Consider the following 12500-nt stretch of genomic DNA (forward strand, 5'->3'; position numbering starts at 1 on the left):
TTGAGGTCTTTTGTGAGTTTACGGGGTTATTTAAAAATTTAAGGAAAACTCATAACAGAATCAGGACGACCAGACATGCCAATAGAGACTGGGGTCCTTACACCAGGTTCTTTGATTAGGTTCCTCACAGGTAAACCAATGCCTGAGCTTCTAACCTCTCTTTGCCTTGCCTTCGAAAGCCTGCATTTCAAGGCCTTTCTAGAAACATGTGATTACAGAGAAGAGCTTCATACCCTGATATCTACTGTGAACGGAAATACCAATGCAGAAAACCATGGGATTGGGCTGGTGATCAATGCAGATCTTTTTGAAAATTTTTTGAAAGAGTATTCTGAATTCACCAAAACAACTGTTTCAGGGGCTCATGGATACACTCCAAAGTTCTGGATGATTTATGTGGAGTACATAAACATGTTTCACCAACTTGAAAGAGCTATCCGGACAAATAACATCGAGCTCTGTCTTCACACTCACACTGATTATTGACCCGTCCTTTGCCACAGGCCACATCAACTATTCCCGGTGGTTAACAAAATACCAATTAGTGCTACTAAATATTGATGCGACTCATCCCAGACATAGAGAGATACTTAATCGGGGTGTATACACAGTGCGAAGGACAGAACATGATTTCAGCAGAATTCTTGTAGATTTACAACTGGAACAAACTATTAATGCCGACGCCACATCTCGACTGACAGGAATCACCTCTTTCACTAATGACTACTCCGCTCACCTTAGATGGGTGGTAACAAAGGCTACCCAAACATCGTTCATTAGTCAGCAGCAAGAGAGGACAGGATTGACTAGCAAAGCCAAGACGAATTCAACGTGACAATGAGGATCTTCAGAAAATCATCAAACAAATCTTAGATACGAACAATCTATTTGAAACACGGGAAGGTTCAGAGGTATTGTACAATATTTCCACAGGAAAAGGTACCAGTGATGAAATCCATGAATGCCTTCTCTGTGTACCAACCAAAGGAAAAGTCAGACACAAGGAATGCATCCAGGCTTGCATGAGTAATCTAAATAAGATTTGTTTGAAAATCTAATAAAGAAGGAAAAGCTGAAAACCTTTGTAGATGGCTGAGCAAGCAATTGTCGGATAAATAACACTTTAAGTTGCAGTGCTTAAGGGATCACGTGATCTGATGGGATGTCTCCTTGTACTGTCCACCAAGAAGAGACAATGACATGCAGCATATTCTCCAGTACCTATTGATTCCAATACTTCTGTCCTTGACCAGCCCTGAAGAAGTGATGTCAAAGATCGATAGGAGTGCGCTCTTTAATATATCGAGAGTAAATTGAAAGGTCTTGAACAGCAGCCAAAGCACTTCAGTGCTTATATCATAGATGGACATTTTCTCTTACATACCTTGCCACTAAATTTGTCCCCACATACAGAGGACTAGCCAGAAGTATTCTTACGCAGAGTTTAACAACGTCAGCCAAACGCATACAGATAGACTTTGATGACTATCCACAGACTTCAATTAAGGACACTGAAAGAGACAGGTGGGGACCTGACAACAGATCCTTCATCATCACAGGGTCAGAGCAGAGACGAGTGCCAAGAAATCTAAACGATGCCCTAAAGTCCAAGTCCTTCAAGAAGCAGTTACCTCAGCTTCTTACCAATGAATGGCAAAACTCTTCATATGCTAAAGTTTTTGGCGATTGTGAAGTCTTCCTAGATGTCTAAGGGGAATGTTATAAGTTCCAGGTGGCAGAGGGTATGATACAGCGAAACGCAGTAGATGAATTAGCCCTTATCAGTTGATCATGAGAATTGACACAGTGGTCACAGCATTCGACACAGATATTGCAGTGAAATTATTGTACCACTGCAATAGCTTTCAGCCAACATTGCAGATGGATATAAGAACAGTTTCAAAGAGATATCGTCATTAAGTCAGCCTGACTGCAATATGGAAGGAACTAATACCATATCTTTGTGCAGCATTGCCAGCTTTCCATGCCTTCACAAGATCAGAGTATGCATCAGCGTTTGTCAGAAAGGGAAGGTCAGGCCTCTCCAAACTCTAGGAAAGCAACCTGACTATCAGAAGACTTTCAGAGTAATGGCAATGAGCTCTACAATTTCTAGCACGACGAATGAAGCTCTTCAGAGGTTCACAGCCACAATGTATGGAGCTGAGGATAGAGCAAACACTTGGCTGAATGAATTCAGGTATGAGAAGTTTATGAAGACATGGACCAAATCAAAATGGAAAATACATACTAGCCAATTCGAAGGGCATAGATGCAAGTGGACTACTACCTTGCGAAGACGAGCTCAGTCCTTAAATTAAGCGTGCCTCTATTGTTGCTAACAACAAAGAGCAGATCAAACTCATATAGAGCAGCATCCCTCTGAAAAAAATGGCTGGCAGTTGGTTGATGGCCATTACAAACCGGTTAGATTCGAAGGGGAGCATTTCCATGAATGCCTTATCCCAGAAACATATGATTTAGAAGCATTGGACAATGATGAGGACGACTTGGACATTGCATCTTCAGATGAAGATGAGTGTTGTGATGAGGATGACTAAAATCTTGTTACAGAAAGGCAGGCTGAGATGATAATTAACTATACCAGTAAATACTATTTGAACTCATGATTATAAGTATATTCCCATATCTTTTCCTAACAGAGAGAGAGAGAGAGAGAGAGAGAGAGAGAGAGAGAGAGAGAGAGAGAGAGAGAGAGAGAGAGAGAGATTCATCAGCAGTTTTAATGTTTCATCTTATAAACTTTAGCAATAGATTTATAGCAAATGTGAAACATGTATGTGTGCACTAATTAATATGAGTGTGTCTATCAAAAGGCAGTTTTGGTTTCAAAGAGCATAATCACTTACAAATAGACATGTTAGTGCCCGGTCATCACCTGTAGCAGCATATTATTAGATAGCAATGTTTTACCATATCTACGACTACTACTATCTTACAAAAGGTGTGAAACATTACATTTAAAGAAAAAAATGATTCACGAGTTAAATAAGTTAGATATTAAATTATGATATCCAGTTAAATAGCATAAATGAAGATCGAATTGTAAACAGTATTGGCACGTATGGTATTTCCCACTTCACCAGTGCACCTTTTCTTGTATTCACGCTTCACCAGTGTACCTTTTCTTGTATTCACACTTCACCAATGCACTTTTTCTTGTTTTCACTCTTCACCAGTGTACCTTTTCTTGTATTCACACTTCACCAATGCACTTTTTCTTGTTTTCACTCTTCACCAGTGCACCTTTTCTTGTATTCACGCTTCACCAGTGTACCTTTTCTTATATTCACACTTCACCAATGCACTTTTTCTTGTTTTCACTCTTCACCAGTGCACCTTTTCTTGTATTCGCTCTACACCAGTGAACCTTTTCTTGAATTCACTCTTCACCAATGTACTTTTTCTTGTATTCACTCTTCACCAGTGCACCTTTTCTTGCATTCACTCTTCACCAGTTCACCTTTTCTTGTATTCACTGTTTACCAGTGCACTTTGTTTGTATAAATAAATAGTTAAATATATAAATTTGCAGTTCCTTTGTTCTTCTATATCATATAAAACAAAGATTCTCACAGTTTTATTCATGGTACATAGAGAGGTCATGTCACTAGCAAATATACGTCAATCCTCCATGTGCTAATATTGCACTCTCTTTAGGCCGTTCTTAAATGGGTTTTGCACCAACTTCGACTCTTAAGAACTGTTGATCCTTTATCAGGAAGGTCTAAAGAATATTTCTACAAAGTTTCATTTATGTACGTAAGACGTGTTTTAAATGTGCAAAAAATAGCGCCCTCTTTAGGTCGTTCTTAAATGGGTTTTGCACCAAATTTGACACTTAAGAATTACTGATTCTTCATCAGGAAGCTCTAAGGTATATTTCCACAAACTTTCATTGATGTACTCAAATTGTGATTTAAATGTGACAGTAGCGCCCCCTTTGAGCCCTTCTTAAATGCGTTTTGCACCAATTGCGCCATTTAAGAATGGCACATCTGTAATCACAGTGCCAAAACGAAAATTTTAACACAGGTTTGGTTGATGTACTCCAAAATGCAATTTAAACCGGATTTGGGGGGCAGTTCAAGTTGCGCCCCCTACTCAACGCACCAACGGCTTAACTTAAGAATGACCATTCGGGGATCCCCATCATACTAGCTGATGATTTTAGCTATCAAACCTTTTGTACTCGAAATGTAATACAAATCTCTGTGAGCTCCCGCACTAGTAGTGGCAACCCAATACCCTTTACCAGACGCCACACCGGCTCTTACAATAAGCTTAAATAGAGTGGTTATTAACCTTAAAGGAAGCTATAGACGTCATGCTTTAGAACGAAATATCTCTGTTTATTAGCATAGCCTTATACCATTCTGCTTTTTGAAAGTAGGTTTAATTTTGGTTTGTGATAATAATAATAATAATAATAATAATAATAATAATAATAATAATAATAATAATAATAATAATAATAATATCATCATTACTTGCTAAGCTACAACCCTAGTTGGAAAAGCAGGGTGCTATAAGCTCAAGGGCTCCAACAAGGAAAATAGCCCAGTGAGGAAAGGAAATAAGATAAAACTACAAGAAGTTTAAGAACAATAATAAAATCAAAATAAATCTTTCATATATAAACTATAAAATTGAAAATAACAAGAGGAAGAGAAACAAGATAGAATAGTGTGCCCGAGTGTACCCTCAAGCAAGAGACCTTTAACCCAAGACAGTGGAAGACTATGGTACAGAGGCTATGACACCACCCAAGATTAGAGAATGATGGTTTGATTTTGGAGTATCCTTCTCCTAGAAGAGCTGCTTACCATAGCTAAAGAGTCTCTTTTACCCTTACCAAGAGGAAAGTAGCCACTGAACAATTACAGTGTAATAGTTAACCTCTTGAGAGAAGAAGAATTGTTTGATAATTTTAGTTTTGTCGAGTTTATAAGGAAAGAGGAGAATGTGTTAAGAATAGGCCAGACTATTCTGTGTATGTGTAGACAAAAGGTCAAATGAGCCGCAACCAGAGAGAGGGGGGTCCAATGTAGTACTGTCTGACCAGTCAAAGGACACAATAACTCTCTAGCGATAGTATCTCAACGGTGGCTGGTGCCTTGGCTAACCTACTACTACTACTACTACTACTACTACTACTACTACTACTAATAATAATAATAATAATAATAATATTGGTGACATGTAATGGAAAGAAGCGGTAGGAGGAGAGTTCCAAAGCTTAAGAATGAAAGAGAAAAATGTATTTTATTCTCAACGTTAAGCCCCCCTGACACTTGCACGCATTCGTGGCACGCACTGGCACGCATTGATGCGCGAACTCGCATGAACGAGCCGTGAAAATGTCGTGAACAGTGCGGGAACTCGCGTGCCAGAGCGTACCAATGCGTGCCATGCGGGCCCAAAACTTTGAAATGTTTAAAGTTTGTGGCACGCATTGGCACGCACTAAATGGCCGTGAAATAGTCGTGAACGATGCGCCAACTGGAGTGAACTGGAGTGAACAGTGCGGGAACTGGCGTGAACTGGAGTGAACTGGAGTGAACGATGCGGGAAGTGGCGTGAACTTTATAATAAAGAGAAACAAAAAGGAAACGAAAATATTAATGAAAAGGAAAGAAAAATAAACCTAATAAATTTTTATATTTGCTGTTTTAATGTGAAAAAAAAATTATATCTTATTTCAAACTATTTTTATAACTTTATAATGAAGAGAAACAAAAAGGAAACGAAAAAATTAATGAAAAGGAAAGAAAAATAAACCTAATAAATTTTTATATTTGCTGTTTGAATGTAAAAATAAAATGATGTCTTATTTCAAACTATTTCTATAACTTTATAATGAAGAGAAACAAAAAGGAAACGAAAAAAAATGAAAAGGAAAGAAAAATATAAACCTAATAATTGTTTATATTTGCTGTTTGAATGTAAAAATAAAATGATGTCTTATTTCATGCACACACTTATTTTCCTCTATCACCAATGAAGACCCAAAACTTTTGTTTTAAATAAAAATGAACTGAAAAATAAACCCAAGAAATTTTTAAGTTTGCTGTTTGAATGTAAAAACAAAATGATGTTTTATTTCATCAACATACTTATTCTTCTTTATTACCTTAAAATGAAGGGCAAAACAATTTTTTTCTGTTTGCTGTTTTAATGTAAAAATAAAATGATTTCTTATTTCAACACACTTTTTTCTCTATTACCTTAAAATCAACAGCCTAAAAACTTTTCATGTTTGCTGCTTTTAATGTTAAAATAAAATGATTTCTTAATACTTGTACATATTTTATGTCTGCTATTTATATGAAAATCAAATGCTTTCTTATTGAAACAAAAATAAAGGGCAACAAAAAATACAAACGAAAAAGATACGTTTCTTCTCCTTAATGCAATGGTGTCTCTGACAGAAAGCATTGTTGTCTCTTCCGAAGCCAATCCAAGAATGTCCTCGGGTTGGAGAAGCCCCGTTTTTATATGGAGTGGCCAATTCGTGAACTGGCGTGAACTGGCGGAAACGATGCGGAATGATGAGGGAACTCGCGTGAACGTGTCGTGAACTTCTCGTGAACTACGCGTGCCAATTCGTGCCATCGCGTGAACGTCGCGTGAACGTCGCGTGAACGATGCGCGAACTGGAGTGAACTGGTCGTGAACAGTGCGGGGAAAAACACCAGTGCGTGCCACAAAGTGGCACGCACTGGCGCGCATCAATGCGTGCCAGTGCGTGGCAAAAATGCGCGCAAGTGTCAGGCAGGCTTAAGTAGGATTTTCAATTTCTGTAGGTTCCTACTGAATAATTATTCTTTTTAAGCTAATACTTACTAATACTTGAAAATATATATTTTGTTTATATATCACTATTTCATTTTATTTCTTTAAAAATTAAGAGAAGAAATTATTATGTGAGAATAAATGTCATCACTAGGGTATAAAATGAAAAATCCCACTTCTTTTACATTGAAATCTTTTTCTTGTGCTTTTGTGAAAAAAAAGAGAAAGACATAAAAGTAAATCATGAAAATTCTGAATGAATGTTAGTCCTTTTTATTATTATTATTATTATTATTATTATTATTATTATTATTATTATTATTATCATTATTATTATTATTATTATTACTTTTTAACGAGTACACAAAATACATCCGTTTAAAATCTTAAAATGTTCAATAGTCATGGAAAGCAGATATGTTATTTCCAGCAAAAAGATTAAGTTAATGAGAGAGAGAGAGAGAGAGAGAGAGAGAGAGAGAGAGAGAGAGAGAGAGAGAGATTAAGTATTACTTATAAATTTGTTTCGCAATAAAAAAAATGACAAATGGCTTGAGATGATGTCAGTCGTCAATTCTGGTTTTCGAGAAAAAAAAATCTTTTAAGAAAGAGAAACAAAAAAACAAGATAAAAACAGTTCATCCATAATTACTCCAGTATATTATGTGGTCCTTACCAGAGGGCGGAAGGCGTTAGAGCATCAGGGAAATTTATCCTTCCATCTCTCTCTCTCTCTCTCTCTCTCTCTCTCTCTCTCTCTCTCTCTCTCTCTAGATGCTGAGCGAATGATAATTTCCCCTTCAAACGAGGCCATTACTTATATTGGGAGAGAGGAGGCATCGGGGGAATCAACCTTGTGTAAATACCTCCAGAAATTCGTGATCTGTCGCTTAAAGTAGGAAAGGACTAATGCAAAGGTGAAGAAATCTATGAATTTAGACCATAAAAACGGTCACAGGGGCCTGGTAGGCCATTCTCCTCCCATGTATAACTAGGACCAAACCTCGTAGTTGCAATATGATATATTGGAGGAGGCTAAAAGTGGAGTGCAACTATGGATCAAAAGTAGGCTGCAAAGACCTTTAATTAATACTTACATGCACCAAATGAGGTGCACTGACGGCACTACTTCAATATGAAGTACTGTTTACTGCAATCACGTATGCTCAAGGCTCAGTTCATTATGTTTTATCATGTACTGTGTCACTGTATGCTGAATTTACTATAGCCTTTTCCACTAGTATGTCATTCAGCTTTCCATCTCCTATCTTCCACAATCTAGATTTTTTCAAAGTAATCACTCCACCTATCCAAAACTGCATTCGATCTATATATGATCTTTCATTAGTACTTTTTATTCTGAAGTCCATTGGTTGATAACCATATCCTCTCCTGTACAAGAACTTCTTATTTTCATTAAGGTTCTCTCCTTTTTACCACTCAATTCTCATTACACTTATCCCTTTCTTTTCTCTCAATTTCTACTTGATTACACTGTCCCTCTTTTCGTACACTTGCAATAAATCTTCTCATAAAACTTATGTGTTTTAGTTTTCCTTTGTGGTTTCCTCGTGACCCCGTAACGAAATTTGACAAATACTTCATCTACTGAACCTCGGTGTTTTTACGTCCAACGCAGAGTTCATTTATTTTCTCCTTGTCACTTTCCTCTTATCGAAGGTATACCTAAAGCCACATTTTGACCCTTTCCTTTTTAACCTTATTTCATAGCTTCCATAAACTTTATTTAAGCCAAATAATAGTCACATGCATGTTTCAAGATGCCCCTCTTTTTACCATTACATCGTCCAAATTGCTGTTCCGCCTACTCTGCACGAACACAATATAGCAAAACTTTTTCATCCTTTTTTTTTCTTTTTAAATATTCTTGTAAAGAACATTTATCTTTTTTCATTTTTTGGATCATATTTATTGCCAACAATCTGACCTCATTCCGAACCCATATCCTCAAGAATATCTGTATTCACATTTTTTCTAGAATTCCATTACCTACCTACAAAGAAATAACTTTCTTTGGTAATTACTTTAAAGTTTAAATCACCTAGCTGTAACACAACCACCCTTTTATCTTCTCCAATCCCAGCCAGAAACAGATCAAAACTATTCCAACTGTAATAAAATCACTAACCATAACAACATTTTCCCCTAACATTCTCAATCTTACACAGGCAGTCATAATCTCTAATATTACTAATCTTTCAGCTGACCCATTACATAGAAGCACACATTTCTGCTACACCAGTCGCAATGACCTGTTGTGTTTCTCACTCCTGTACTCGAAGTTCCTAATGATCTAGCTATCGTTCCTGAAACAAAATCAATTATCATACTCTTCTCTTCTACACCACACAAATACACGATAGTTCATAATCAGCAAAGATAAAGGGTACAGTTTGTTAGGTAGTACAGAATACGACGCTTCAGATACCGTTCCTCAAGTCATTTGATGACTTTCCTAGCCTGCAAAGCCGCGTGAGAGCCATTATTTTCTTTTTCCACATTTGCGATGTTTTCCCTGTTGACTCGCTAAATGTTTTATGTCTACCTCAAGTTTGTTTTCTTTCCGGGTTGTCTAAAAGTGGAGGTAAGAAAAGCGTCCAAGAAAGGTGGAACGCTTTTATCTTCATAAGACTTTTATCTTCTGGTTTTATAGTTTTTTTATAACCGCTTTTTCTACGGAGTTATTTTTGCCGGTTTTTACTCGACATCTTCTCTTACAAGAAACCAACGGGAAAGATCACCTAAAAGAAAACAAAAATGTTGAGTGGGTTCCAGTCACTTAAGTATTTCACGTTTCTTATTTACTGGTTTGTTTCCACTTCCTTGTCCAACAGGATGAATCACTTTTATGAACTAAGCTTTCTTCTTCGGGTAAAAGGGGCAAAGGAATTTAGATTGTAAAGATCGGGGTGGGGTGGGGTGGAGCGCTAAAATATTTCAGCATCATGACCTTTACCGATGTAAAATAAGAGAAATTGAAATAAAAAAATTTCTAGTTATTGTGAGGACGAATCCCGTTTCATTTCTTGACATATTGTATCTTCAAGAACAAAGATGTTTTCATCAATATGAGTAATTCCAACCCCCCCCCCCTCTCTCTCTCTCTCTCTCTCTCTCTCTCTCTCCTCTCTCTCTCTCTCTCTCTCTCTCTCTCTCTCTCTCTCTCTCTCTCTCTCTCTCCATATTACCAGAATTCAACAACTTTCTAATAAAATCCCTTTGAAAAAGAAAACTGCTGAAGAGAATGCAATTGCAAAAGAAACACAGAAAAAAAGCCTATCAGATATTAGGGAAGATAAAATCGCACTTTTGCGAGAAACAAGGGGCATACCTGAATGACCCGAGTTTTATATTTTCTAACAGCGATTAGGAAACTAGAATACTGCACAAGATGACTATGAATTAAGGAAAAAACCTACCGAAAACCACTAATGACACCCCATTTCAGCGCTAACGCCAAAATCATTTTTATCCACATTTTTCCTATTCAACTGCTTCTTAAACGTTGCTCGGTTCCGTACGAAATCTTGCCTATTATCAAAATTTAATGGACCATCATGGGAGCCCATTGCAGCATTTTTGAGGGCAGAGTACGTTGGGAAAATTCCAGTAGTTAATAATAGTAATAATAATAATAATAATAATAATAATAATAATAATAATAATAATAATAATAATAATGATCTCCCCTATATAATAAAGAGCAAGTGTCTGACTGTATATATATATATATATATATATATATATATATATATATATATATATATATATATTATATATATATATATATATATATATATATATATGTGCATGTATATATAAATGTATATATGCATGTGTATATATGCATTTATATATATATATATATATATATATATATATATATATATATATATATATATATATATAATTTATATATATATATATATATATATATATGTGTGTGTGTGTGTCAAGCTAAGGGAAAGAGGGAGTAGCTATACTCACTCTCCCACAAATTGCCGAACCAACGGGTTGTAGTTAGAATAGGTGGAGGGGCTGGGAAGTGCTGATTCTGTGTTTGTGCGTGTGCGTGTGTGTATGCATATCTGTGTAAATATTTAGACGTCATTTTTGACGGCTCGGGTACACTAGGAATAATAATAATACGCTTGACACTTATGGTAAGTGATTATCATAACTTAGTCATAGGTTACAACTAACAGCAGATTTCTTGCTAAACTTGCCTATTAGCCTGACACAGCCTTAGTATACAAAAGCATTTAGAATGAAATTCCTCCTTACGAAAACTGGTCTGGTAAGATAAGATGAGATAAAGACAATTTTGCCAACCCACCAAAATCAGAAAAATCTCAAGCTTGGATTTTTGAGAATAAAGAAAAGACAAATCTGAAAAGTCGTATGATCTCGTAATGTTAACAGGAGAAATGAAAGCCTACACCACTATCGAAAGACGGAATCATCTCTAAAAGGAATAAAATCATCATATACCAATAGTTTACATCCTCATAAAACTTCGTTGCATTAACTTCATAGCTTTTTAAGACGCTTTGAAATATACGAGCGAATTCGTGCAAAAAAAAAAAAAAAAAAAAAAAAAAAAAAAAAAAATCATAAAAAAAAAAAACCACGACTCAAATGTAAACATATCGTGAGCCAACGAAGAAACACTATATTTTGAATCATTTCACTCCTGACGTATTTTGCCAGAACGCTGTAGTATCCACGACGGTGTTGATATCGATAAAGCATTTTATTGACTCGTCTTCTGAAAAAATAAATGTATGCAATTATCTATCTATGCATAGGATGTTATATACGTCGAGGTAATTGCATGGAACAATAATAATCAGGGATTTTTTCCCCTCCAATTTCTATTTTGTTCGAAACGCGTGATCCTGTATTAACATGGTAACTAATCATTAGATAAAAACAAACTTTTAGTTTGAATTCACACTTTAAAACAAGAGACATAAAGTATGACTTATGTTAGCCACGCCCTGAACGTTGTGTTAGTATTAAAGCTTTTTCGTTCAAATTTGTTGCTCTTAAAACACTCGGTTCTAGAGAGACCAGACTTTGCTACTCTTCATTCATTTATTCTTTTCTCTTGAAACAAATTCTTATGGTATTGTTTTTTTTTTTTGCTTTTTTCTTTAAATATTCGCTCATCTAGCATTCTCTTTGATCTTGTGAAACGTACACTGAAAACCTTTTTATTTATGTCTTTGTACAAAAATCCATTTATTTCCTCTTTTGAATCATCATCACATGTATTCAAATACACACAACTTCTAAGATACTGTGCATACATACTACATCCATGTACCGAGACATGTGCTTTCACGTAAGTATATTAATGTACACTTTTTTGAAAATGCTAAAGATTTTTGTTTATCGTATTTGGTACTTTGAAAATTTTGGTGATTATGTAACTTCGACTTTGCAAAAGTTTACAAGGTTATTGTCTAAAGAATCAGGAGAAGAAAAAATTAACCTATAGTGAAGAGATGATGATAATAATAATAATAATAATAATAATAATAATAATAATAATAATAATAATAATAATAATAATAATAATAATAATAATAATAATAATAATAATAATAATAAAAATAGTAATAATAATAATAATTTTATTCAAATATAACCATTACTGC

The sequence above is a fragment of the Palaemon carinicauda genome, chromosome 13, assembly GCF_036898095.1.
Source record: "Palaemon carinicauda isolate YSFRI2023 chromosome 13, ASM3689809v2, whole genome shotgun sequence".
In the NCBI taxonomy this organism is placed as follows: domain Eukaryota; kingdom Metazoa; phylum Arthropoda; class Malacostraca; order Decapoda; family Palaemonidae; genus Palaemon; species Palaemon carinicauda.